The 27,137-nt window shown below is 47.0% G+C and overlaps 1 pseudogene; it reads left to right on the forward strand.

The window, feature by feature from the left end:
• LOC147117765 (collagen alpha-6(VI) chain-like) overlaps nt 1–27,137 on the forward strand; it is a 281,465-nt pseudogene that overhangs the window by 84,510 nt on the left and 169,818 nt on the right.

Raw genomic sequence — 27,137 nt, forward strand, 5'->3', positions numbered from 1 at the left:
TGGTTCTCACTTGTATTCTCAACCTGACATCTGTCATATGCCCCCTTTTTTGTTTCATCTTACTCGCTATCTCTTTCATCATCCAGGGAGCTCTGGCTTTGATTGCCCTACCTTTCCCCCTCGTGGGAATGTACCTCGACTGTATCCTAACCATCTCCTCTTTAAAGGCAGTCATTGTTCGATTACAGTTTTGCCTGCCAATCTTTGATTCCTATTTACCCAGGCCAGATCCGTTCTCAACCCACTGAAATTAGCCCTCCTCCACTTAAGTATTTTTACTCTAGATTGCTCCTTGTCCTTTTCCATAGCTAATCTAAACCTTATGATACTATGATCACTGTTCCCTAAATGTTCTCCTACTGACACTTGCTCCGCTTGATCCACCTCATTCCCCAGAACCAGATCCAGCAATTCCTCGTTCCTGGTTGGGCCAGAAACATACTGATCAAGAAAGTTCTCCTGAACACACTTCAGAAATTCTTCCCCCTCTTTGCCACTTTACACAATTACTATTCCAGTCTATATTAGGATAATTGAAGTCCCCCATTATCACTACTCTATAGTTCTTGCACCTCTCTGTAATTTCCATTCAAATTTGCTCCTATATTCTTCCCACTAGTTGGTGACCTATAGAATACACCTAGTCATGTAATGGCACCTCTATTGTTTCTTAACTCTAACCAAATAGATTCTATCCTTGACCCCTCCAGGACATCCTCTCTCTCCAGCACTGTAATATTCTCCTTAATCAATACTGTCATCCCACCTCCTTTCTTTCCTGCCCCATCTTTCCTGAACACCTTATATCCAGGAATATCTAGTACCCAATCCTGCCCTTTTTTGAGCCAGGTCTCTGTTATCGTCACAACATCATATTCCCATGTGGCTATTTGTGCCTGCAGCTCACCAGCCTTATTTCCCACGCTTCGTGCGTTTACACACATGCACTGTAAACCTATCTTAGACCTTCTTGTATTCTCTCTTAGTCTGACCCCATTTAATACCGTACTATTTCTTACTCTAGTGCTATCTGTCTCTCCCAATCCTTTGTGCACCTTCGTTCTCCTTTCTAATGCTATATACACTAGTGCCCATCCCCCTGCCAAATTAGTTCAAACCCTCCCCAGCACTAGCAACCTGCCCCCGCGAGGATATTGGTACCGGCCCGTTGAGGTGCATCGCGTCCAGCCTGTACATGTCCCACCTCTCCCAGAACTGGTCCCAATGTCCCAGGAATCCGAAGCCCTTCCTCCTGCACCATCTCTCCAGCCACGTATTCATCTGCTCTATCCTTCTATTTCTATACTTACTAGCTCATGGCACCAGGAGTAATGCAGAGATTACTACCTTTGAGGTCCTGCTTTTTAATCTCTTTCCTAGCTCCCTAAAATCTTCCTGCAGAACCTCATCCCTCTTTCTACCTATGTTGTTGATACTGATATGGACCACAACCTCCGGCTGTTCACCCGCCCCCCTCAAAATGTCCTGCAGCCGCTCAGCGACATCCTTGACCCTGGCACCAGGAAGGTAACATACCATCCTGGAATCACGTCTGCGGCCGCAGAAACACCTGCCTGCTCCCCTAACTATTGAATCTCCTATCACTATTGCTTTCCTGATCTTCCTCCTCCCCCCTTGTACAGCTGAGCCACCCGTGGTGCCGTGGACTTGGCTCTGACTGTACTCCCCAGAGGAACCATCGCCCTCACCCATATACCAGTTAGAGAGTGAGATGCACTCAGGGGACATCTGCACTACCTGCCTGGTCCTCCTTGTCTGTCTGGTGACACCGAGCACAACGCAACGCCATCCACGCTCTCAAGACCAACCGCAACATCGTCATCAAACCAGCAGACAAAGGAGGAGCCATCGTCATACAGAACAGAACGGGCTATTGCAAAGAAGCATACCGACAACTGGACAACCAGGAACACTACAGACAGTTACCCGCAGATCCGACCAAAGAACACTCCCGCCAACTCAACAGACTGATCAAGACCTTCCATCCAGACCTTCAAAGCATCCTACGCACTCTCATCCCACGTACTCCCCACGTGGGAGACTTCTACTGCCTCCCAAAGATACACAAAGCCAACACACCCGGACGTCCTATCGTATCAGGCAACGGAACCCTGTGTGAGAACCTCTCTGGATACGTCGAGGGCATCCTGAAACCCATTGTACAGGGAACTCCCAGCTTCTGTCGCGACACTACAGAAACTCAGCACCCACGGATCAGTTGAACCAGGAACACTACTCGCCACGATGGACGTCTCGGCACTCTACACCAGTATCCCCCACGATGACGGCATCGCTGCCACAGCCTCAGTACTCAACACCAACAACAGCCAATCTCCAGACGCCATCCTACAACTCATTCGCTTCATCCTTGACCACAATGTCTTCACCTTCGACAACCAGTTCTTTACCCAAACACACGGAACAGCCATGGGGACCAAATTCGCACCCCAATACGCCAACATCTTCATGCATAAGTTCGAGCAAGACTTCTTCGCTGCACAGGACCTCCAACCAACGCTATGCACCAGATACATCAACGACATTTTCTTCCTATGGACCCATGGCAAAGAATCACTGAAAAGACTACACGATAACATCAACAAGTTCCATCCCACCATCAAACTCACCATGGGCTGCTCCTCAGAATCGGTTTCATTCTTGGACACACGAATCTCCATCAAAGACGGACACCTCAGCACTTCACTCTACCGCAAGCCCACGGACAACCTCACGATGCTCCACTTCTCCAGCTTCCACCCTAACCACGTTAAAGAAGCCATCCCCTATGGACAAGCCCTGCGAATACACAGGATCTGCTCAGATGAGGTGGAACACGATGGATACCTACAGACGCTGAAAGATGCCCTCGTAAGAACGGGATATGATGCTCGACTCGTCGATCGACAGTTCCGACGGGCCACAGCAAAAAATCGCATAGACCTCCTCAGAAGACAAACACGGGACACAACCAACAGAGTACCCTTCGTCGTCCAGTACTTCCCCGGAGCGGAGAAACTACGCCATGTTCTTCGCAGCCTTCAACATGTCATCGATGACGATGAACACCTCGCTAAGGCCATCCCCATGCCTCCACTACTCGCCTTCAAACAGCCGCCTAACCTCAAACAGACCATCGTTCGCAGCAAATTACCCAGCTTTCCGGAGAACAGCGACCACGACACCACACAACCCTGCCACGGCAACCTCTGCAAGACATGCCAGATCATCAACACAGATACCATCATCACACGTGAGGACACCACCCACCAGGTACATGGTACATACACATGTGACTCGGCCAACGTTGTCTACCTCATACGTTGCAGGAAAGGATGCCCCAGAGCATGGTACATCGGTGAGACCATGCAGACACTGCGACAACGGATGAATGGACACCGCGCAACAATCGCCAGGCAGGAGTGTTCCCTCCCAGTCGGGGAACACTTCAGCAGTCAAGGACATTCAGCCTCCGATCTTTGGGTAAGCATTCTCCAAGGCGGCCTTCGAGACACACGACAATGCAAAATCGTAGAGCAGAAACTGATAGCCAAGTTCTGCACTCATGAGGATGGCCTCAACCGGGATCTTGGGTTCATGTCACGCTACATGTAACCCCACCTGACGTAGGGTCATCCAGACTCGAGTTGTCGTTGGCTTGTTCTCTCTACACAGATGCGGCCGGACCTGCTGTGATTTACAGCAAAAAAAGATGTTTTCTTGTCTGTTTTTTGTTTTTCATACAGACCCCAGCATCTGCAATATTTGACCCCTTGTGACCCCACCTCATTGTTCTTTGATGTAATGTTTTCCTGACTGACCTGTTTGGACACCATTCACACCTTTGATTGCTGTGATTATCTCTCTGCCGAGGTGTGATAAATGGCAGTTAGAAAGATTACCTGTAATCATCTGGCATTATTCTCTGACTATATAAGCTGTGTCTATAGGCATCTCTCCACTCCACCTGACGAAGGAGCAGCGCTCCGAAAGTTTGTGATTTCAAATAAAGCTGTTGGACTATAACCTGGTGTTGTGTGACTTCTTACATCTATTTAATAGACAATTAAATAACGTAACAAAAATAAACTCAAGACTTAAAAAAAAATCACCAGCTACTCACCATTGTTGTGTATGTACCTTTAAGAGAGAACTGATTTTATACTGTAGTACCGGCAGTGACCACACCTGTATATAAAGCCATAGCAGGCTACTGTACTTTCAGTTTAAGCTTACCCTCTGTTCAGTAAATACCTGTTATTGGGGCAGTAATTCCTCCCCAAATGCATGAGTACGGAAGGGGTACTCACGCGTCTGGCCGGAGGAAATGCCCGTTTTCAGCATGCACAGCACATGCGCTGAAAACCGGCATTTCCTCTCCTCCAACCCAAGAGGTGAAGAGGCTAGCGCGTGCGCTGTAGGGGGCAGCGCGTGCGTCTTGGATTTCCTCTGTTTTGGGGGATTTGCGCATGTGTAAAGGCCTCCGGTCTTTACGCTTGTAAAAAGCACACGTAAGTATTTATTTTTACAGGTAAGTGGTGTTTTAGTGTAATTTAGAATTTTTTTTCCACAGGTTTATTATTTTAAAGAATCTACAATAAGGTAAGTTTAGTTTTAGACCCTTTTTATTAAAAAAAAAAAAATTTCAAAAAAAAAAATTATTGTTTAAATTATTTTTTTAAACTTATTTATACTTAATTTAATGATTGGGATTTTTTTAAATTTTTATTTAAAGTTTAAATAGTGTTTTGGGCCCCTGTAGTTTTCATGAGTTTGACAGTTCTTACTCTCAAACTCATGAATGAACCTTCCCTTCCCCTGATTGGTTGTACAGTGCTCACCTGATCCCAGCCGGCACATCGCACTAACTACGCCGCTGGATCAGGTAAGCACTGCGCGCTGACATCTGAACCGGGCCTGTCACAGGAAATGCAAGCAGGCCCGGGCTTCAGATGTCAGCGCGCAAGGTGAGTGCAAATCGGGGGCTTGCACGCGCGGCAAACCCCCGATCCTAATTTCTGGGCCATTATTGTTCTCCTGCAGTCCGTGTATTATTGATACGCAGACACTACACTGGCGACGAGCAGGTTCGAACTCACCTGCAGTACTGCATCACCTCACGGGGATCTTTCCCTGGAGAGAAGCTTCTTGGAGGTCGAAGTCAGAGCAACGGGCGTCGACCGCGGGCAACCGCCCAGGGATCCATCGGAGTTCGGAGAATTGCAGGGGAGGCTGTGGAGAGCTGGGCTTGGCTCCCCAGTCGAGGTGTTCCAGCAAATCGTGCTGGTAGCAGGTAGTGCGCTGACCCTTCCGGACTGCGGCGGGCTCGAGCTCGATCGAGCGGCTCTGCAAAAGGGCCGTGCAGCGTCGTCGGGAGGAAAAGAGAGAGAGAGAGGGTGGAGTGCACAGGGCGCGGTCGGTGCTCAAGAACCGGGCAGCGTAGAGAAAATAAAACGAGGGGAAGGAAAAGTGAGACGCGCCGAAGCCGCGGGTCGCCGCCATTACCCTGTAGAACGCTAGGAGCAGTGTGGCAGCAAGGGGAAGAAGGAAAAGTGCGGGAGGCGCCATTTTATTCCATTGGGGAAGAAGGAAAAGCGCGGGAGGCGCCATTTTAATCCATTGGGGAAGAAGAAAAAGCGCGGGAGGCGCCATTTTAAACCACCCAAAATGCCGAAGAGTGGCAGTACCACTGCTTTCGACAACGAGGTAGAAGACTGGACCACGTATGTGGAAAGAATTGAAGTGTACTGCAAGGCAAATGAGGTGGCCGATGGAAAGAAGGCGTCGGTATTATTAAATTTGATGGGCGCGAGAACGTACGGCCTATTGCGGAATTTAATTACCCCAGCTAAACCAGTGGAGAAAAGTTTTGAAGAGATTGTTAATATCTTACAGGAAAACCTAAACCCTACACCGCTGCTGATAGCAGAAAGATTCAAGTTCCATAAAAGAAACCAGCACAAAGATGAGAGCAATGCTGACTATCTTACGGAACTACGCAAGTTATCGAAGCACTGCCAGTTCGGAGCAGGACTGGCAGACACCTTAAGGGATAAGTTTGTCTGTGGGCTCCAGAGTGAAGGAACCCTGAAACGACTACTTTCGGAAAAGGACCTGACGCTAGAACAGGCTTTCAGCGTGGCAGTATCCTACGAAACAGCAGCACGGGAAGCTGCGGAAATACAACAGAAACCACAAGAATACAGCGCTAACGAAATGGCATATGGAGCAGAAAAGTGCTATCGCTGTGGCAGAACAACCCATGATTGTTGTGTATGTGCCTTTAAGAGAAGAACTGATTCTATACTGCAGTACCAGCAGTGACCACCCCTGTATATAAAGCCATAGCAGGCTTCTGTATTTCGGTCTTGAATTACTCTCTGTTCAGTAAATACCTGTTTTATTGTTCTCCTGCAGTCTGAGTATTATTGATCCTCGGGCATTACAGTGGCGACGGGCAGGTTTGAACTCACCTGCAGTACTGCATCACCTCACGGGGATCTTTTCCCTGAAGAGAAGATTCTTGGAGGTCGAAGTCAGAACGGCGGGCGTCGACCGCGGGCAGCCGCCCAGGGATCCATCGGAGAGTTGCAGGGGAGGCTGTGGAGAGCTGGGCCTGGCTCCCCAGTCGAGGTGTTCCAGCAAGTCGTGCTGGTAGCAGGTAGTGCGCTGACCCTTCCGGACTGCGGCGGGCTCGGGCTCGATTGAGCGGCTCTGCAAAGGGGCCGTGCAGCGTCGTCGGGAGGAAGAGAGAGAGAGAGGGTGGAGCGCACAGGGCGTGGTCGGTGCTCAAGACAGGGCAGCGTGGAGAGGATAGAACGCGGGGAAGGAAAAGTGAGACGCGCTGAAGCCGCGGGTCGCCGTCATTACCCTGTAGAATGCTAGGAGCAGCGTGGCAGCAAGGGGAAGAAGGAAAAGCGTGGGAGGCGCCATTTTATTCCATTGGGGAAGAAGAAAAAGCGCGGGAGGCGCCATTTTAAATCACCCAAGATGCCGAAGAGTGGCAGTATCACTGCTTTCGACAACGAGGTAGAAGACTGGACCACGTATGTGGAAAGAATTGAAGTGTACTGCAATGCCAATGAGGTGGCCGATGGAAAGAAGGCGTCGGTATTGTTAAATTTGATGGGCGCGAGAAAGTACGGCCTATTGCGGAATTTAATTACCCCAGCTAAACCAATGGAGAAAAGTTTTGAAGAGATTGTTAATATCTTACAGGAACACCTAAACCCTACACTGCTGCTGATAGCAGAAAGATTCAAGTTCCATAAAAGAAACCAGCACAAAGATGAGAACAATGCTGACTATCTTACAGAACTATGCAAGTTATCGAAGCAATGCCAGTTTGGAGCAGGACTGGCAGACACCTTAAGGGATAAGTTTGTCTGCGGGCTCCAGAGTGAAGGAACCCAGAAACGACTACTTTCGGAAAAGGACCTGACGCTAGAACAGGCTTTCAGCGTGGCAGTATCCTATGAAGCAGCAGCACGGGGAGCTGCGGAAATACAACAGAAACCACAGGAATAGAGCGCTAAAGAAATGGCGTATGGAGCAGAAAAGTGCTATCGCTGTGGCAGAACAACCCATGATCAGAGAGACTGCTGGGTTAAGGACAAAGTATGCAGGCAATGTGGGAAAATGGGACACATAGCAAGAGTCTGCAGGTCGGAAAAGAAAACCAACACTACAGGAACTACTAAGGAAAAGTACAAGAAAGTAAAGAAATTGACAGACAGTAGTTCGAAAGATCAGGAGAGTGATAAGGACTCGGGGAGCAGGAGACTAAGTTGTCTAAAGTTACACAACGTGATCGCAAAGGAGGATCACCGAACCATTTGGGTCACCCTCATGATAGCAGGGTCCACAGTAAAGATGGAATTGGACACAGGATCAGCCCTAACTGTCATGAATCGACGAGACTATGAGCGGCTATTCTCACACATACCCTTGAAGGACACGTCCATTGTATACACGGGGCAAAAAGTCTACCACAGAGGAAAAATAAGGGTGCCAGTTGAATACAACGGCAAGGAAACACAGAAACTGTATCTATATATACTACAAGATGGAGGACCACCATTATTGGGACGTGAATGGATCCGAAAAATACAATTGGATTGGCATTCCATTCAGGCGCTAACTGTGACTGATAAAAAGGATAACGACGTCACACCTGGCCGACTGTCAAAAATTCTAACTGACGTGAAAGAGGTGTTCCAACAAGGACTTGGGACTCTAAAAGGAGTAATGGCAACGATAAAAATCGAAGATAACGCAAACCCAAATTTTTTTAAGGCCAGACCGGTACCTTACGCGATCCGCCCAGCCGTTGAAGCAGAGCTGGAGAGTCTGGAGCATTCAGGTGTGCTGTCCAAGGTGGACTGGAGCAAGTGATCCACACCCATCGTTCCTGTAATGAAGAAATAATTGAGCAGCACGCCTGGGGAGCCAAAGAAGGTTCGCATCTGTGGGGACTTCAAGGTAACTGTGAACCCAGTCCTGCACACAGTATAATATCCACTGCCATGGATGGAAGATATTTTTGCCTCACTATCTGGAGGGAAACGCTTTACAAAGATTGATCTGGCCCAAGCGTACCTACAAATGGAGGTGGAAGAAGCATCTGGGGCATACCTCACGATAAACACTCTCAAAGGTCTTTACCAGTACAACCGACTGGTATTCGGGATAGCATCAGCCCCGGCTATTTGGCAGAGGGCAATGGAACAAGTCCTGCAAGGGATCCCGGGGACCCAGTGTTATTTGGACGACATCCTGGTTACGGGCGAAAATGACAGTGAACACCTTGCCAACCTGGAGCAGGTGCTCACTAGATTACAAGAATATGGGCTACGAGCCAACCGCCCCAAATGCGAGCTCTTCAGGAGACAAATCTCGTATTGTGGCCACATGATTGATGAGGAAGGGTTGCATAAGTCCCCAGACAAGATTGAGGCAGTAGTCAAGGCTCCAGCACCGGAAAATGTGTCACAACTGAGGTCGTTCCTCGGGTTGGTGAACTACTACCATAAGTTCTTGCCGAATTTATCTACAATTCTGCACCCACAGAACGCCCTGCTGCAAACTGGAGTAACATGGAAATGGAGTGATGAGTGTAAGTGTGCCTTTCAGAAATGTAAATGCCTAATCACTTCAAAAGAAGTATTGGCCCACTACAATCCATCATTACCGATTCGGTTGGCATGTGATGCATCTCCCTACGGCATTGGAGCGGTGCTGTCACACAAATTCCTTGACGGTTCAGAGAGGCCAATAGCCTTTGCGTCACGCTCGTTGGGGCATTTAAGTCTGCACCCATTGTTCAGAGCAGTAACATTTCAGTGGCAGCTATCAATACCAGCCCTAATGTTGCTCTCTCTATTGCCTGGAGATCTCTCATTTCCCAGGCACTACGGAAAAGAAAAGGGAATGGAATCCATTATGTTGGGTCTCCACCCGTTATGTTACCGCAGAATTTCTAGGGCTTCCCCAAAAAGGGTGGATCCGTGCTTGCACCTGGAATAGGCACAGGCCAAGTGTTCCCATGTTAATGTGGAAGGTGGCATTCCCAGCCCTCCTGCCTCACTTTCGAGACCAATAGGTTTGCAGAAGAATGCAGCTATAGCTGTGTTCCCAGCCCCAAGGCTGTGCTGTGGACGGGCTGTGGTGTTGGTACATCCGGGCTATGCTAGTGTTTTGATACACCAAATTCTTGTTCTCTGAGGCCTGGACAGGCAGAGTGCACTTTGGATGTGCATGGGCACGGGAGCGAAATATTGGAGCTACAGTCTGTTACACTGATGCTGTACCGTTATGAATGAAAGAGGACTTCCAGGTGATCGTGGAGAGGCCAGTTCATGTGGAGATCCTGTAAGTAATCTTTAGAAAAGAGCTAATATAAACCTAGATGATCAAAGACTGTATGGAACACTGTTCCACTAGTCCTGTTTAGACCTGCTTGAGAATGTTGTCTGTGGAATGCAACTAGTTAGGACTGAATAATGTAGGCAGTAATATTAGACTGATGTCCTGTAGTTTTTGCTTGGTTAGAAATTTATATCAATGTTATTCAATGAATTTAGACGTGTGTAAATTACACAGGATCCATTGCAAAGTGTGTACTTGAGTCGCCTCTCTTATTCCATACTCTTAAGTGGTGCTACACTAAGCAGCTGAGGAGGATACTGGATTAGTTTCACAAATGGCACAATTACACAGTTGCAATAAATTTGAGTGCAAGTGCTTTTCGGTTCCCTCCCATCCTCCAGACTAGTAAGAATGTTAGGACAGCAGCACTGTGATGATGTAGAAAGCAGCATGTTTTTAAACAACAGGCTGGATCAAGCTGATGGTGTAAGTCAAGCTAAATACTATAGGCTACCCTGTACACACATGCAATTTCATTAAATAACCACAGGTATAAAATTCTAATACCATGGGCTATAATCAGAAACACATTTATTGCAATTTAATGTCTAGAAAAAAACAACAAAAAATTGGAGTCTGTCCCTGGAAGGAAATTAAGAAAACAAACAAAATCTCATAAACTTTTTTAACAATCAGTTCTTTTAATTTTATTCAGGGCATTTTTTAGAAACACAAATGGGAGTGTTGCCGACTAGCCTATACTCATGAAAATATAATCATGTTTCTAGCTGTATGGGATAGTAAGTATAATTAGTTATAAGTCTTGCGTGTGCAACATCTTGCATAAAAATCTTGAGGTGCTGGACAGGTACCTAGAACATAAGAACATAAGAACATAAGAAATAGGAGCAGGAGTAGGCCAATCGGCCCCTCGAGCCTGCTCCGCCATTCAATAAGATCATGGCTGATCTGATCCTAACCGCCAATCGACTATCACAGAACCATCTCCTGAATCTAACAGAATTAGACACACGAAATAGGAGCAGGATCAGGCTACACGGCCCCTGGGCCCGCTCCGCTACCCACAGGGCCATGTCCGATGCGAACCTAGACTCATGTCCAAATTCCTGCCCGCTCCCCGTAACCCTTAATTCCCTTTACTTCTAGGAAACTGTCTATTTCTGTTTTAAATTTATGTAATGATGTAGCTTCTACAGCTTTTTGGGGCAGCATATTCCATGGACCTACCACCCTCTGAGTGAAGTAGTTCCTCCTCATCTCAGTTTTGAAAGAGCAGCCCCTTATTCTAAGACTATGCCCCCTAGTTCTAGTTTCACCCATCATCGGGAACATCCTCCCCGCATCCACCCGATCCAACCCCTTCACAATCTTATATGTTTCAATAAGATCGCCTCTCGTTCTTCTGAACTCCAATGAGTAGCATCCCAATCTACTCAACCTCTCCTCATATGTCCATCCCCTCATCCCCGGGATTAACCGAGTGAACCTTCTTTGTACTGACTCGAGAGCAAGTATGTCTTTTCTTAAGTATGGACACCAAAACTGTATGCAGTATTCCAGGTGCGGTCTCACCAATACCTTGTACAACTGAAGCAATACCTTCCTATTTTTATATTCTATCCCCCTAGCAATGAAAGCCAACATTCCATTGGCCTTCTTAATCACTTGCTGCACCTGCATACGAACCTTTTGAGTTTCGTGCACCAGGACCCCCAGATCCCTTTGTTCTTCAGTACTTTCCAGTTTCTTGCCATTTGGTGCCTTTTTTGAACCAATAAAAATTGAAAAAATTGGTCAGTTTTAAATGTGATTTTATGATCCAGCTATCAATGGAGAGCAGTACTCATAGGAAGCAGATTTTAGATTTCACTAATGGAAGGAGAATCACGGGCTGCATTTCTGTCGATAGCTGTGAGCTGGGGGCATTGGGTCACAGAAGGCTTTAACTATTTGTAACACCAAAGTTCTGATTGGTCCCTTTTTGTCTTTTTGGAAAACCTCTTTGTTTTAATGTGGCTTGTTAATGCTGTTCATGATTATGCAAGTGGTGGGTGCAGGTAATGAGTGGTCCTGCTATTTTTTGCAATGTTTTTTGGTCAGCCACATGCCTGATATGCATGGAAACCCATCGTCATATTTATGAGTCCTTAAACCTGGTTACTGAGAAATCCACACAAGTAAAGTTTCTGTTTGCCAAAAATAGAAATTGCAAGGACAATTCCCTAACCTGTATTCAGAGAGCTCAGGCACAAGTTGGCAAGAGCCTAGGTTTAGTGATTGTTGTGTATGTACCTTTAAGAGAATAACTGGTCTCAGACTGCAGTACCGGCAGTGACCACCGCTGTATAAAAGGCGCTAGAGAGCCTCTGTTTGTTAGTTTCGCTATTGACTTCCACCAGTAAAGACTTGTTTGTTTTCACTCCTGCTGTTCCGTGTCTCAATCATTCACGGACTTAACACTGGCGACGAATAAGAAACGAACTTACCTGCAACTCGGCAGCACCTCAGACGACGTTGTTGAAGGTCGGAGCCAGAAGAAAGAAAAAAAAAATAGAGTCCAAAGAAACTCGGGAAACGGGCGTCGACCGTCAATCATCGGTTTGAAAACTTGCAGGAGAGACTGTTCAGAGCCAGGCTGGGTTCCTTGGTCTGTGGTTTCCCAGCTAATCGGGCTGGTGGCAGGTAGTGCTCTGATCCTTCCTGGGCTGCGGCGGGCTGAAGCTCGATCGGGTGGCTTTTCAACGGGGCCGGGCAGCGAGTCGGGAAGCAAAGAGAGAGAGAGAGGGTGGAGCACACAGGGCGCGGCCGGTGCTTCGAAGCCGGGCAGCGTTCGGACCTAAGAAGAGGGAGGGAAGTGTCCCAGAGGGTCCGCTCCACGACGGGGAAAATAATAAAAGAAAAAGAATCAATATTTAACGCGCAAGAAACCGTGGAAAGCAGCGCTAACAACAGCGGGGAAGAAGGCAAAGCGCGGGAGGCGCCATTTTGTTAAATCGGGGAAGAAGGCAAAGCGCGGGAGGCGCCATTTTAGATTTGCAAGATGCCGAAGACTGGCTGTATCACTGCTTTTGATAATACATTAGAGGACTGGACCACGTATGTGGAAAGAGTCGAGGTATATTTCGAGGCAAACGAAATAGCGGAGGGGAAAAAGGCATTGATATTGCTAAACTTAATGGGCGCTAGAACGTACGGCCTATTGCGGGACCTGATTACTTCAGCCAAACCGAAGGCGAAGAGTTTTAACGAAATTGTTGCTGTCCTACAGGAACACTTAAACCCTGCACCGCTGTTGATAGCAGAAAGATTTAAATTCCACAGGAGAACTCAACACAAAGATGAGAGCAATGCTGAGTATCTTACGGAACTACGCAAGCTATCAAAGCACTGCCAGTTCGGAGCAGGACTGGCAGATACCCTACGGGACAAATTTGTCTGTGGACTCCTGAGTGAAGGAACACAGAAGAAGTTACTCTCAGAAAAAGAGCTGACGCTAGATAAGGCTTTCAGCGTGGCAGTATCGTATGAAGCAGCAGCCAGGGGAGCTGCAGAAATTCAACAAAAACCACAGGAATACGGCACCCACGAAATGACACGGGGATTTGCAAAATGTTATCGCTGCGGCAGAACTAACCATGACCAGAAGGACTGCTGGTCCAAAGACAAAATATGCAGACAATGCGGGAAGATTGGACACATTGCACGAGTTTGCAAGTCTGGGAAGAAGACCAGCGACAACAAAAAAGCTACTAAGGAACCGTACAAGAAAGTACAAAAGATGACGGACCGTAGTTCTGAAGATCAGATGAGCGATAGTGAATCCGGAAACAGGAGACTAAGCTGTCTCAAACTTCACAATGTAATCGCAAAAGAGGATCACCGAACCATTTGGGTCACCCTCACGATAGCAGGGTCCCAAGTTAAAAGCGCTAACCGTCATGAATCGATGAGACTACGAGCGGCTATTTTCACACATACCCTTGAGAGAGACATCCATCGTCTTGACGACGTATACGGGGCAAAAAGTATACCCCAGAGGAAAAATAAGGGTGCCTGTCGAATACAATGGCAAGAAAATACGGAAATTGTATCTCTACATACTGCCAAATGGTGGACCACCGTTATTGGGACGGGAATGGATCAGGAAGATAAACTTAGATTGGCATTCCATTCATGCAATGACGGTGGATGGTAAAAAAGATGAAGATGTCACTCCTGGACGATTGTCAACAATCTTAGCTAACGCCAAAGAGGTATTTCAACAAGAACTGGGCACGCTTAAAGGCGTAACCGCCTCGATAAAAATAGAAGAGAATGCAGTTCCCAAGTTTTTCAAAGCAAGACCGGTACCATATGCAATTCGCCCAGCTGTCGAGGCAGAGCTGGAGAATCTGGAGAAGGCGGGCGTGTTGTCTAAGGTCGACTGGAGTGAGTGGGCGACACCCATCGTTCCTGTCATGAAGAAAACGTTAAGCAATAAGCCCGGAGAGCCAAGGAAGATTCGCATCTGTGGGGATTTCAAGGTGACGGTGAACCCTGTCCTTCACACAGTACAATATCCTCTTCCAAGGATAGAAGACATCTTCGCCTCACTGTCTGGAGGGAAGCGTTTTACAAAAATTGACCTAGCACAAGCATATTTGCAGATGGAGGTTGAAGAGTCCTCTAGGAAGTATCTCACGATAAACACTCACAAAGGTCTTTACCAGTATCATCGATTGGTATTCGGATTAGCATCGGCTCCGGCGATATGGCAAAGAGCGATGGAACAAGTCCTGCAAGGGATTCCGGGGACTCAGTGTTACTTGGACGACATCCTTGTAACAGGTGAAGATGACAGTGAACACCTTAACAACCTAGAACAGGTGCTCACTAGACTACGGGAACATGGGCTGCGAGCCAACCGCCCCAAGTGCGAATTTTTTAAGAAACAGATATCGTATTGTGGCCACGTGATTGATGAAGAGGGGTTACATAAGTCCCCTGACAAATTTGAAGTGGTTGTTAAGGCCCCAGCGCCTGAAAATGTGTCGCAACTGAGGTCATTCCTCGGGTTGGTGAATTACTATCATAAGTTTTTGCCGAATTTGTTGACAATTTTGCACCCACTGAACGCCCTGCTACGAACGGGGGTAGCATGGAAATGGAGCGATGATTGTAAGCGTGCTTTTCAGAAGAGTAAGGACTTAATCACTTCAAGGGAAGTATTGGCTCACTACAACCCAGCACTGCCAATCAGGCTGGCGTGTGATGCGTCTCCCTATAGCATTGGGGCGGTACTGTCACATAAATTCCTTGATGGTTTAGAGAGGCCGATAGCTTTTGCGTCACGCTCGTTAACTTCTGCCGAGCGTAACTATGCCCAGATTGACAGAGAGGCCCTCAGCCTAGTGTGGGGGATGAAGAAGTTCAATCACTATCTGCACGGTCAAAAATTTACTCTACTAACCGATCATCAACCTCTTGTCTCCATTTTCAACCCTCAGAAGGGCGTACCGATAATGACGGCACAACGGCTGCAGAGATGGTCCCTTTTCCTAGGGGCACACCAATATGACATCGAGTATAAAGGAACTAAACAGCATGGAAATGCTGATGGATTGTCACGCCTACCGTTGCCGACGGTGGAAGAAGAAGACCTTGCAGTGGATCCAATGGAGTTATTCCACTCGACCATAGTCGAATGTCTCCCTGTGACGAATGCAAACATAGAAAAGGAAACACGGAATGACCCGACACTATCACGGGTCTATGATTTAACGGTGAAGGGATGGCCAGCACATGGCGAACCACCGCTGCCAGCATTCTCGCCGAGAAGAGAACAGCTGTCAGTGTGCAGAGGAACCTTGATGTGTGGATCCAGAGTAGTAATTCCACCTAAGTTGACGGATAGAGTACTCAATGAGCTTCATGAGGGTCATCTGGGTGGGGTAAAAATGAAGAACTTAGCCAGAGCATTTGTGTGGTGGCCGGGAATCAATAGAGAAATCGAAGAGATGACCAAGAGCTGTGCAGGATGCCAGAGGTCCAAAACGCCCCACCACAAGCTCCTCTGCATCCATGGGAGTGGCCCTCATCTCCATGGCAACAGGTGCACATTGATTTTGCTGGTCCTTTCATGGACTCGATGTTTTTAATTGCGGTGGATGCACATTCAAAGTGGCCAGAGGTAATAAAAATGTTCTCAACCACCACGGAAAAAACTATCACAGTTTTGCGAACCATATTCGCCAGGAATGGGCTGCCTGAACAGATTTGCTCTGACAATGGACCACAGTTTGTGTCTGAAGAGTTCCGGAGGTTCTTAAAGAACAATGGCGTTAAGCATTACACATCTGCCCCATATCATCCAGCCACTAATGGATTGGCCGAGAGGTTTGTCCAAACATTCAAGAAGGCTATCAAGGCAATGTGTAATGAAGATATACCCCTACAACACAAGGTGGACAACTTCTTGTTTGCCTACCGGAATGCGACACATGCGGTTACCAACCAAACCCCAGCCATGATGTTCTTCAATCGAAAACTACGATGCCGCTTGGATTTGGTTAAGCCAAACGTCCGAAGAGATGTGGAGAACAGGCAGTTTCAGAATATGAATGAAAGGCCGACCAGGAGTTTTAAGATAGGTGAACCAGTTTTGGCCCGAGACTACCGCACTGAGAAATGGCAGCCAGGAACGATTTGTACATGGCAAGGACCTCTCATGTATACCGTGGATGTTGGAGAGAGCATTGTAAGATGCCATGCTGACCAGATTCTAGAGTCAATGGAAAACGTCAACTCCACACCACGATCTGATACACCTGGCAATGAAATCGACGTACCAATTGCAGCTACCGCAGAATCGGCGATATTGGAAGCAGATGAACCAAACAACGACATTGATCTCGACTCAACATTGCCAGAAGAACCTGATACCCCAAAGAGGCGTTATCCAGACAGAATCAGGAAGCCTCCTCAAAGACTGAACTTATAATTGCTTAAACTTAACCAATGTATCTTGCAACCGTGATTGTGATTGTAATTAGTTATCATTTAGTTGTTAAATGAATGTTATGTACTGTTTATCTAAAAGGGGAGGAATTGTTGTGTATGTACCTTTAAGAGAATAACTGGTCTCAGACTGCAGTACCGGCAGTGACCACCCCTGTATAAAAGGCGCTAGAGAGCCTCTGTTTGTTAGTTTCGCTATTGACTTCCACCAGTAAAGACTTGTTTGTTTTCACTCCTGCTGGTCCGTGTCTCAATCATTCACGGACTTAACAATGATCTCCAAGTGTTTGCAGGGACATTGCTGGAGCTTAACTGTCTAAAACCGCACAGTTTATCAGCATAGAGCAACAGTTCCCCATTTTTTGTCCAGACAGGGCCACTGAACCAGTTAGGGCATTGGCTTGTGGGATTATCTAGAGCTACGTGAGAAGAACCCAGGCCCCAGCAACAAGTTCCATCAAAGAATCATGCTGGTTGGTCAACATCACCAGTCTAGTGTACAATGGACCTACCTGGTTCAAGTATCAGACAGTTGTGTGACTGCCACGTATGGTTTGACTCAGATCCAGTCTTCTGTCACTAGTATCATCGTGGAGTTATCTTGAACTCAAAGAGATCCTGCTTTTTTTCCTGCCCCCCCAAAGATAGTCACCAATGGGTCAATACTGTAAATGATTTAAGATTAAAACATTTCAGATTGAAATAGTTGAAAACAGCCTGAAATATAATTACAGTACACTTGAGGGATTATTAATGTGGTATTAATTCAGAATACTTAACCTGGTGATTGCTCTTTTAATAGTTAACGTTGGGCCTTCATTAATGATGTGACACTTGTGCAGGGAACATAATTGCTGTTAAATTGTAATGCACTTTGGGGCAATATAATGGGGCTGGATCTTGCTGGAGTGGGTCATCTTGTGGCGTACGGCATTAGTTAGATTTTTCCTGCATCCTTCTGCTCATAAAATGTTTGCACCATAACTTGCTGAAAGTGCGAGCTGATAATGCTGTGGTGAGGGCAACAGGGCATCTAGAACCTTAGTTAAGGCGGGGTCAACAGTGTATCTTCTTAACCAATGAGATTTAAGGATTGAGAAACAAACAGAGGAACAACGGAGAAGGAGGGTGAATTGGAGTGGGTGAATTAGTCAAATCAGGTACAGGAAGATAAATAAGAGAGAGAAGGAAAGATTGGATTAAGGGAAAGAGAAAAAAGACAGAAAGAAAATGTAAGAAAAGGAATTTAAAGTTTTAAAACTTATATTTTTAAAATCACTAAGAACAATTGACTACATGCAGGAATGCAATTGGACAGTTGAAATTGTTTCCATTCTGAGCCACAGAAGTTGATTGGCATTGCATTAACAATTATCACATCGTTAAAAAGGTACTTACACTCTTAATTACCAAAGTTAACCTTCTGTGGCGAGTTTAATGTGCAAATCCAGCAAGCTCTTAAAAATAACAGGGAGGCTAAGAACGAGATGCCACTTGTGTGAAGCAAATGGCGGAGTGGTGTAAATCAACCAGCAAGTTCTGGAGATTCGCAAGTCATGGCATAGCTCTCAATTCCCCGAACTTGCTGGCCGATTTGCACATTATTAACAGTGTCATTAGCACGCCGTTATTTTCCCATCAAGGTCCGGCCCAATAAAGAATTGAATGTCTGCAGGTATTATGTAAGCAAAGTTCAATTAAGTATTATAACCACCATCTTTGGAAGCAACAATTAAATTTAATATGATTAAACAGAAAATATTCTGAAAGGAGTTACAAATCTCTTCAATTCTGTCGATTGTGCTGGGTTTAAAAAAATCTATCCTCTCCTGAAGGTATTGACACCTTGCTGAAGTATGGTTTAATGGGCACTATTCAAATGGCCTTGATTGCCAGTGTTGGTAAGCTGTTTGACCATGGCTAAAGGGGTACTCACAGCCAAGCTTGATCCTGTCCTCACCCAGCGACCACACGTGCACTTTCAGCAGGGTTCACTGTGTATGATAAGGAACAGGAACCATGACTGATTTTCCCTTTCCTAGTCTAGGACACTACGGCCAATTGTAGTGCATCTATCGGCTAAAATTAGGCAATCCAGCATAGATCAGAGATCACACATGGGACCTTCTGTTCCGCTCTTGTTACTTAAACTTTTTGAGCTGATGACTGTGGAAAGCCCTATTGCATGGTGTACCTAGAATTCCAAAATGCATTTGACAAAGGCGCACACAAAAGGCTATGAGTCAAGCTCAAAATTGTGGGGCTTCAGGGTAAATATTAGACACAGATAAGAAATTGGCCCAAGGGTTGAAAACAAAAGGTACTTTTATATGTTATGTTGGGGTAGGAGTAGGTACAGAGTGGGATGGCCCAGGGATCGATATTGGAACCATGACTGTTTCTAAATTACATCAATGACTTAGATTCAGAAACTCAATTCAAGTTGGTCCACAGGGGATGTGCATTCAGAGCAGGCAGCTCAAAAATTACATCATTGATTGGATAAAGCAGGTAAGTGGGCAGAATTATGACATTTAATGTGGACAACTATAAAGAAGAACAAATGGGCAATGCATGCAAAGAAAGAAAGAACTTGCATTTATACCAAAGTTGGTCCATTGCAGTCAGATACGGGGGAATATATAATGGGAAATAAGGAAATGGCAGATCAACTAAATGCATACTTTGGGTCAGTCTTTACGAAGGAAGACACAAAAAACCTCCCTGGGATATCGGGAAAAATAGGGACATTGGCAAAGGAGGAACTGACGCAAATCAATATCTCTAAGGATATGGTGTTAAGGAAGCTAAAGGGATTGAAGGTGGACAAATCCCCAGGGCCTGATAACATGCATCCTAGGGTACTGAAGGAGGTGGCCCTAGAGATAGCGGATGCACTAAGGATGATTTTTCAGAATTCATTAGACTCGGGAACAGTGCCGATGGATTGGAGGGTAGCTAACGTTACCCCACTATTCAAAAAGGGGGGTAGGGAAAAAGCAGGTAATTACAGACCTGTAAGCCTTACATCAGTTGTGGGCAAAATGCTGGAGTCCATCATTAAGGATGAAATAGCGGAGCACTTAGCAAATGGGGACAGGATAGGACAGAGTCAACATGGATTTACAAAGGGTAAATCGTGCTTGACTAATCTATTGGAATTTTTTGAGGGAGTAACTGGTAGAATAGATGGGGGAGAGCCAGTAGATGTGGTGTACCTGGACTTCCAAAAGGCCTTCGATAAGGTCCCACATAAAAGATTAGCATGGAAAATTGAGGCTCATGGGATAAAGGGGAAAGTTTTGGCGTGGATAGGGAACTGGCTGTCAGATAGAAAACAGAGAGTTGGAATAAACGGCTCATTTTCTGAATGGCAGGCAGTAACAAGTGGGGTACCACAGGGATCTGTCCTGGGCCCCCAGCTGTTCACAATTTACATTAATGACCTGGATCAGGGAGTCGGATGCAGCATTTCCAAATTTGCAGACGACACTAAACTAGGAGGGGGGGTGGGCTCAGAGGAAGAGACCAGGAAGCTCCAGAGCGATTTGGACAGACTGGGCGATTGGGCGGATAAATGGCAGATGCACTATAATGTGGACAAGTGCGAAGTTATCCACCTTGGGTGCAGGAACGGGAGGGCAAATTATTATTTAAATGGCAATAGATTGGGAGAGGGGGAAGTACAGAGAGACCTGGGTGTTCTTGTACACCAGTCACTGAAGGCGAGCATGCAGGTGCAACAGGCGGTCAAGAAGGCAAACGGTATGCTGGCCTTCATAGCAAAAGGGTTAGAATACAGGAACAGGGATACCTTGCTGCAGCTGTACAGGGCACTGGTGAGACCACACCTCGAGTACTGTGTACAGTTTTGGTCGCCTCATCTGAGGAAGGATGTTCTTGCCATGGAGGGGGTGCAGCGGCGATTCACCAGGCTGATACCAGGAATGGCGGGAATGACCTATGAGGAGAGACTATGTAGTTTAGGGATGTACACACTGGAGTTTAGAAGATTGAGAGGGGACCTCATAGAAGTGTATAAAATTCTGACAGGTCTAGACAGACTGGATGCAGAAGGAATGTTTCCCTTGGCGGGTGAGAACAGAACTAGAGGACATAATTTAAGGATAAGGGCTAAACCATTTAGGACAGAGATGAGGGGGAATTTCTTCACTCAGAGAGTGGTGAACCTGTGGAACTCATTGCCACAGAGGGCAGTGTACGCCAGCTCATTAAATATATTTAAGAGGGAATTAGATATATTTCTACGGGCAAAAGGGGTTAAGGGTTACGGAGAGAAGGCGGGGACGGGATACTGAATTAAAGGATCAGCCATGATCTCATCGAATGGCGGAGCAGGCACGAAGGGCCGAATGGCCTACTCCTGCTCCTATCTTCTATGTATCTATGTATCTATGTATAATGCACTTTTTACAACCTTGGGATGCCCCAAAGTGCTTTATAGCTAATTTTGAAATTTAGTCACTGTTGCAGCTGAAATAGTTATGGATGAAGTTGAAAGAGACCTAGGAGTCTTAGTTGACTCAACGTGTAATGAATGCATTGATTGCTGAGCAGCAATCAACAAAGCCAATAGAATGTTAACGACATAGTCAGTAGAGTGCAAGTCAGTCATGCCTAAACTGTGTGAATGCTGTGGTCAGACCAAAATATGTACTGTAACCAGTTCTGATCACTGAAGCACAGGGAAGACATTCAAGTGCTAGGAGCAGTACAGAGAAGAGCCACAGCTTAGTATAAGAGCTTTTGATAAGGTACTGCACAAGTGGCTTCTCTATAAGATCGAAGCCTCTGGTATTAGTGGTAATATATTGAGCTGGATTGAGAACTGGCTGGCAGGACATCGGCAAAAAGTAGTTATAGATGAATTTGGATCTGTTTGGAGACCGGTCATCAGTGGTGTCCTGCAGGGATCGAAGTTGGGACAGTTGCTGTTTACTATTTTCATTAATGATCTGGATGTAGCTGTTGGGGCACGATCTGCAAATTTGTAGATGATACTAAGATCTGTGCGAGGGTTAGGACTGTAGACGATGCTCGTCTGCTTCAGGGGGATCCTGATGTGTTAGGAGATTGGGCTCATGACTGGCAAATGATGTATAACTTGGATAAGTGCAGTGTTGTGCAAGTGGGCAGGACAAATGCTCAACATTTATGCACCCTTCAGGGGAAAGCATTCAAGAAGGTGAAGATAGAAAGCGATTAGGGCATTATAGTGCATTCATCTCTAAAGGTACAAGAGCAATGCCGTGAAGCGATGGCCAGAGCAAATAAGGTGTTGGGGTGTATCCATAGGACAATTGAATACAAGACGAGGCATACTATTGTGTCCTTGTACAAGACCTTGGTCATGCCTCACTTGGAACACAGTGTCCAGTTTTGGTGGGTGACATTAAGGCTTTGGAAAGGGTGCAGAGGAGGGCCAGAAAACTAATTCCCAGTTTAAAGCATCTTAGTTATCAAGATAGGCTAAAAGAATTGGGACTCTACACTTTAGAGAAACGTAGACTTAAGGGTGATCTGATTGAGGTTCATAAGATAATGAAGGGAATAGATTGTGTTCCAGTTGACAGTTTGTTCCAATTAAATATGTTAGAAAGGACCAGGGGGTCACAAATTCAAGTTGTACAAGGCCAGATCTAGGTTAGCTGTCAGGAGCTGGTTCTTTTCCCAGAAAATAGTGGACCTCTGGATCAGGCTGCCACCTCGTGCAGTGGATGCCATGATCTCATCCATTGACTGCATCATGTACTTCGCTCAAGACACCATCTCATTTAAAAGTTGCCTAAATGTTCAAACAATTGGGAAGCTCTTCCTTTAAGTTTGTAGACTAGATCTACCTACTGCCACCCCGTAGCACCATGAAATGGCAATAAAATGGCGGCTGCCACTCTTTTGCCAGCTGGTGATGGGTCCCATGGCGGCCGCCATATTCCTCTTCTTCTTTGTGCTGCTGGTAACTGGCAACACCCTGTAAAAAAAAGGTAGCGTGGTGACGTCAATTGGCGTGCAACGCCAATTTAACGTCACCAACGCAAACTTCGCCCCTAGCGCTGAATTCAGCGCTGGGAATTAAGGCATTAACCTGGCGTGCAAGCAGGCTGACAGTGCTGATGTCTGCAGCTCTTAAAGGGACACACACATCATTCAGGTAAGTTTGAATTTAAGGACTAGAAATTCGTTACAGCCAAGGAATGGGCAGTGCTTAGACTATAAATGGGGAAATACCACCAGGTGAAAATCGTCTAGTCTGCACGCAAAATTTGTCCTCACTCCTCATTAAAATGATTGGAGCCATAAATCTAGACTAAAAACCCAAGCTCATTGGCATAGTGGTTAGCACTGTTGCCTCACAGCGCCAGAGACCCGGGTTCGAATCCGGCCTCGGGCAACTGTCTGTGTGGAGTTTGCACATTCTCCCCGTGTTTGCGTGGGTTTTCTCCGGGTGCTCCGGTTTCCTCCCACAGTCCAAAGATGTGCGGGTTAGGTTGATTGGCTATGATAAATTGACCCTTAGTGTTAGGGGGATTAAATACGTGGGGTTACAGGGATAGGGTGGGACATGTGTTGGTGCAGGGGTTACAGGGATCGGGTGGGATATGTGTCGGTGCAGGCTCGATGGGCCGAAATGGCCTCTCTCTGCACTGTGGGGTTTCTGTGATTCTGTGATTCTGTGATTGGTGTTACACTGAAAAGATGGACCAATATTGGGTGTAGTCTAAACGCAAGTAATGATTGCCACAGGCTTTTTTCACTGCTTAAAGGGGAGGTCCAGTGATGCTGCAGCAACTCATTCTCAGCATTGTTGGGTGTACAGCTGACTCAACAACCATAAGAAGATGGACAAAGAGAAGGAGCACTTATTTACAAATGCTGATGGCAGATTGCCGCCCCATGGAGAGAGCCCGGGGGTTTTCCGAGGAAACTTTGGAGGCATTGGTTTTAGCAGTCCTGTACCACTGGCAGGAGGCCCTCACCACAAGTCTGCCGGCCTATGTGGAGGGAGGTGGCACACCACATCACGGGCAGCACTGTGGTCCCCAGGTCTCACACCTCATGCAGGAGAAAGTTTAACGAGCTCACACAGGTGGTCAGGGTGAGAGAAGGCTTCAACAAATGGTACATACCATCATCTGTACCACAAGCTTCACACACTGCTTAATGCACCACATCCCCAGCACTCACCCATCAACAATCTCTACCTAGCAACACTCACTCCCACATCTCACACCTTGCACACAATGACAGCTATTCAACTATGGCAGGCACAAGGGTCATTAGTTATTAGAATTCATGTCATATGTGTGATATGTTTATAGATAAATTTATTAATGGCATTTGGAATATTTTGTGGTCTCTCTCATTTCGCCTTTGCACCCAAGAGGATGCTGTGATATACCATGAGACAGGGATTGTATGATGGGGATGTGGTGAGTTATAGAGATCTGGGGTTTCATTGATGTGAATCAGAGTCTGATGAGCCAATCACAGACAGCCCGTCCAGAAGTCCGATTGTCTCGCTCTCTCCGCCATCTCTCCTGTTCCTCCTCCTCCTCATCCTCCTCCACCTCGTCCTCTTCCTCCTCGTCCTCTTCCTCCTCGTTATCCTCTTGAGGTAATGCCACAATCCCGCAGCCCCCATGACTTTGAGGAAGTGTTGTGAGCAGAAGTCTTTAACAAATAATGAGTGACTTCTGCACTTGAATCAACGCTCCCTGGGCGCGATCTTGCCAGCGATGGAGGCAGGACTGATAAGAGGATTATCCCCATTTTGAGCCCTGAAGTGCGGGATTCCCGAAGGCCCAGAACCGCACCAGGGTCACCGAGGCGAGTAGAGGGTCTGCGGGGGTCGGAGGGGTCCAAAAGTGGGCTGTGGAGTTAAGTGATGGGTGCAAGTGTGGAGAGGTGAGTATCTGAGGTAAGTGGAAAGTGTTAGAAAAAGTGTACTTACCTTTGTTTCTTCCTGCAGGCTTCAGTCGGTGGGTATGCGGAGAGTCTCGCACCTCCGCGGTAGAGATGACAGATGGCCATTGCATTCTCCAGTGCAACAACCATCTCATTTCTGCAAAAGAAAGAGGTTTGATGAGATCTTGAATTCAAGAACTCATCAAACAACATAGAGGGCAGGATTTTCATTGAGCCATGGAGGCAGGATTGGAGGCGTGTGGGGGGTTAAAATCGCAAAAACTGGCTTGCAGGACCGCCCCCCCCCGACTGGTTCCCGACTCGAAACAATTTTAACTCAGGCGTGTCTGATGGTCCCGACTCCGTCCCGCCTCCAACAGGCGGGACTGGTCGTTAAGACCCTTAACAAGCATTAAATGGCCTCTATAATCCTATTTTAAAAGACCCTTGCGATTTTAAACCTTTTCCCACGTGAAACACGCCTGGTGGGAAACACGATGGTGAAACCTGGCGGGAGCACTATTGGATTGCTGACCATCAACTGCAGGTCAACCCATTAAAGAGGAGATTTGATCAGCCATCATTTGCAGGTGGCAGGACTTAGTGGTCTCAGGCCTGGGGCAACTTTTAGAAGGCTTAACTACACCTGTGGAAGGTTGGAGCCTGACACCCATCTCCAGTGTGACCTCCTGGGAAACCCCTCTCGCCACCTTCCCTCAGCGCTTCCTCAACTGAGGCATATACCAGAAGCATGGGAGCCATCTATTTCCTTCCCATCTGGGCATTACAGGAGCTCGAGCACCATCCACGGCACCAGCAGAACCAGGAACAACAGCAGCACCAGCAGGAGCGCCAGGCTGCTGTTCAGCCACCTGAGGCTGCACAGGCCAGAAGTGACCAGCGCCTGGAAGCCCGTCAGCGCAGGAGATACCCCCCAAACAGGGTCTACAGACACAGAGTCAGCTCTCAACATGTCTGAGCAGCAGTGCCAAAGGCGGCTCCGACTTTCGCGAGAGGCAGTGAGTGACATCTGCGCAATGCTACAGCAAGACCTGCTGCCCAGAGGACCAGGTGGACAAGCATTCCCAATGGCCGTCAAAGTCACCAGCGCACTCAACTTTTTTGCCTCAGGCTCATTCCAGGGATCAGCAGCAGACATCAGCGGCATCTCCCAGGCGGCCGCACACACTTGCATCACGCAGGTAACTGATGCCCTCTTTGCCCTCGCACACAATCACATCCATTTCACCAAGGATCGAGCAAGTGGCACGGCGCGAGCGGTTGGATTAGCTCATCTGGCAGGCTTTCCAAGGATGCAGGGCGTCGTTGACTGCACACATGTGGCCCTTAAGGCACCCCATCACAATCCAGGTATTTTTGTCAACCGCAAGGGCTTCCACTCCCTTAATGTTCAGCTGGTGTGTGACCACAAGAAGGAAATTTTGCATGTTTGTGCCAAGTACCCTGGCAGTTGCCATGACTCCTTCATACTGCACCAGTCTAGTGTGCCTCCGCTATTCAGTCCACCAGACCAACTTAACGGATGGCTACTTGGAGACAAGGGCTATCCCCTGAGGACATGGCTAATGACGCCGTTGAGGAGATCATCCAACGAAGCTGAGGAGAGCTACAACTCCAGCCACATGACCACCAGAGCCATAATCGAGCAAACCATCAGTTTGCTGAAGATGCACTTCAGATGCCTGGATAGATCAGGTGGAGCCCTGCAGGACTCAGCAGCCAGGGTCTCCAGAATCGTCATGGTTGGCTGTGCACTTCACAACATGGCACAGCGTTGTGGCTTGCAGGTTCCTGAGGACCAAGTGGCTCCTCACATATCCTCCTCAGATGAGGAGGAGGAGGAGGAAGAGGAGGGCGAAAACGAACATCCTGCAGAGGCCCATCAACCAGCGGCAGCATTACGCGAGAACATTGCTGCCCGGGATGCAAGGAACGCACTCATCCTGGCCAGATTTGCTTAGCCTAGTCGAACAAACACTTCTGCCTCGCAGCTTCTTACCAGAGCTTTGACAATGGCCAAGAACCAGAGGATTCCTAGCATTCTGACCACCATACTGACAGTTGCAAGTATGCCTAAGCCCTCAAAGTGGAAGTCCCAATAACGAAATGACCGACAATACAACTGCAACATTTGCCATCAGAAATTTTATGTACAATAACAAAGTGATGGCATTTTTACAGTAAACACAAAATTGCACCCAAGTGACTACCCTTGTGACTATTTGTGCAGAATTTTCCTCTTACGCATGCTCCTACTTGGTGCCTCCCCTGTGGCTTCAGCAGATGTG

This window comes from Somniosus microcephalus, chromosome 5 (genome assembly GCF_052327205.1).
Source record: "Somniosus microcephalus isolate GS21.2 chromosome 5, FLI_Smic_1.0, whole genome shotgun sequence".
Classification (NCBI taxonomy): domain Eukaryota; kingdom Metazoa; phylum Chordata; class Chondrichthyes; order Squaliformes; family Somniosidae; genus Somniosus; species Somniosus microcephalus.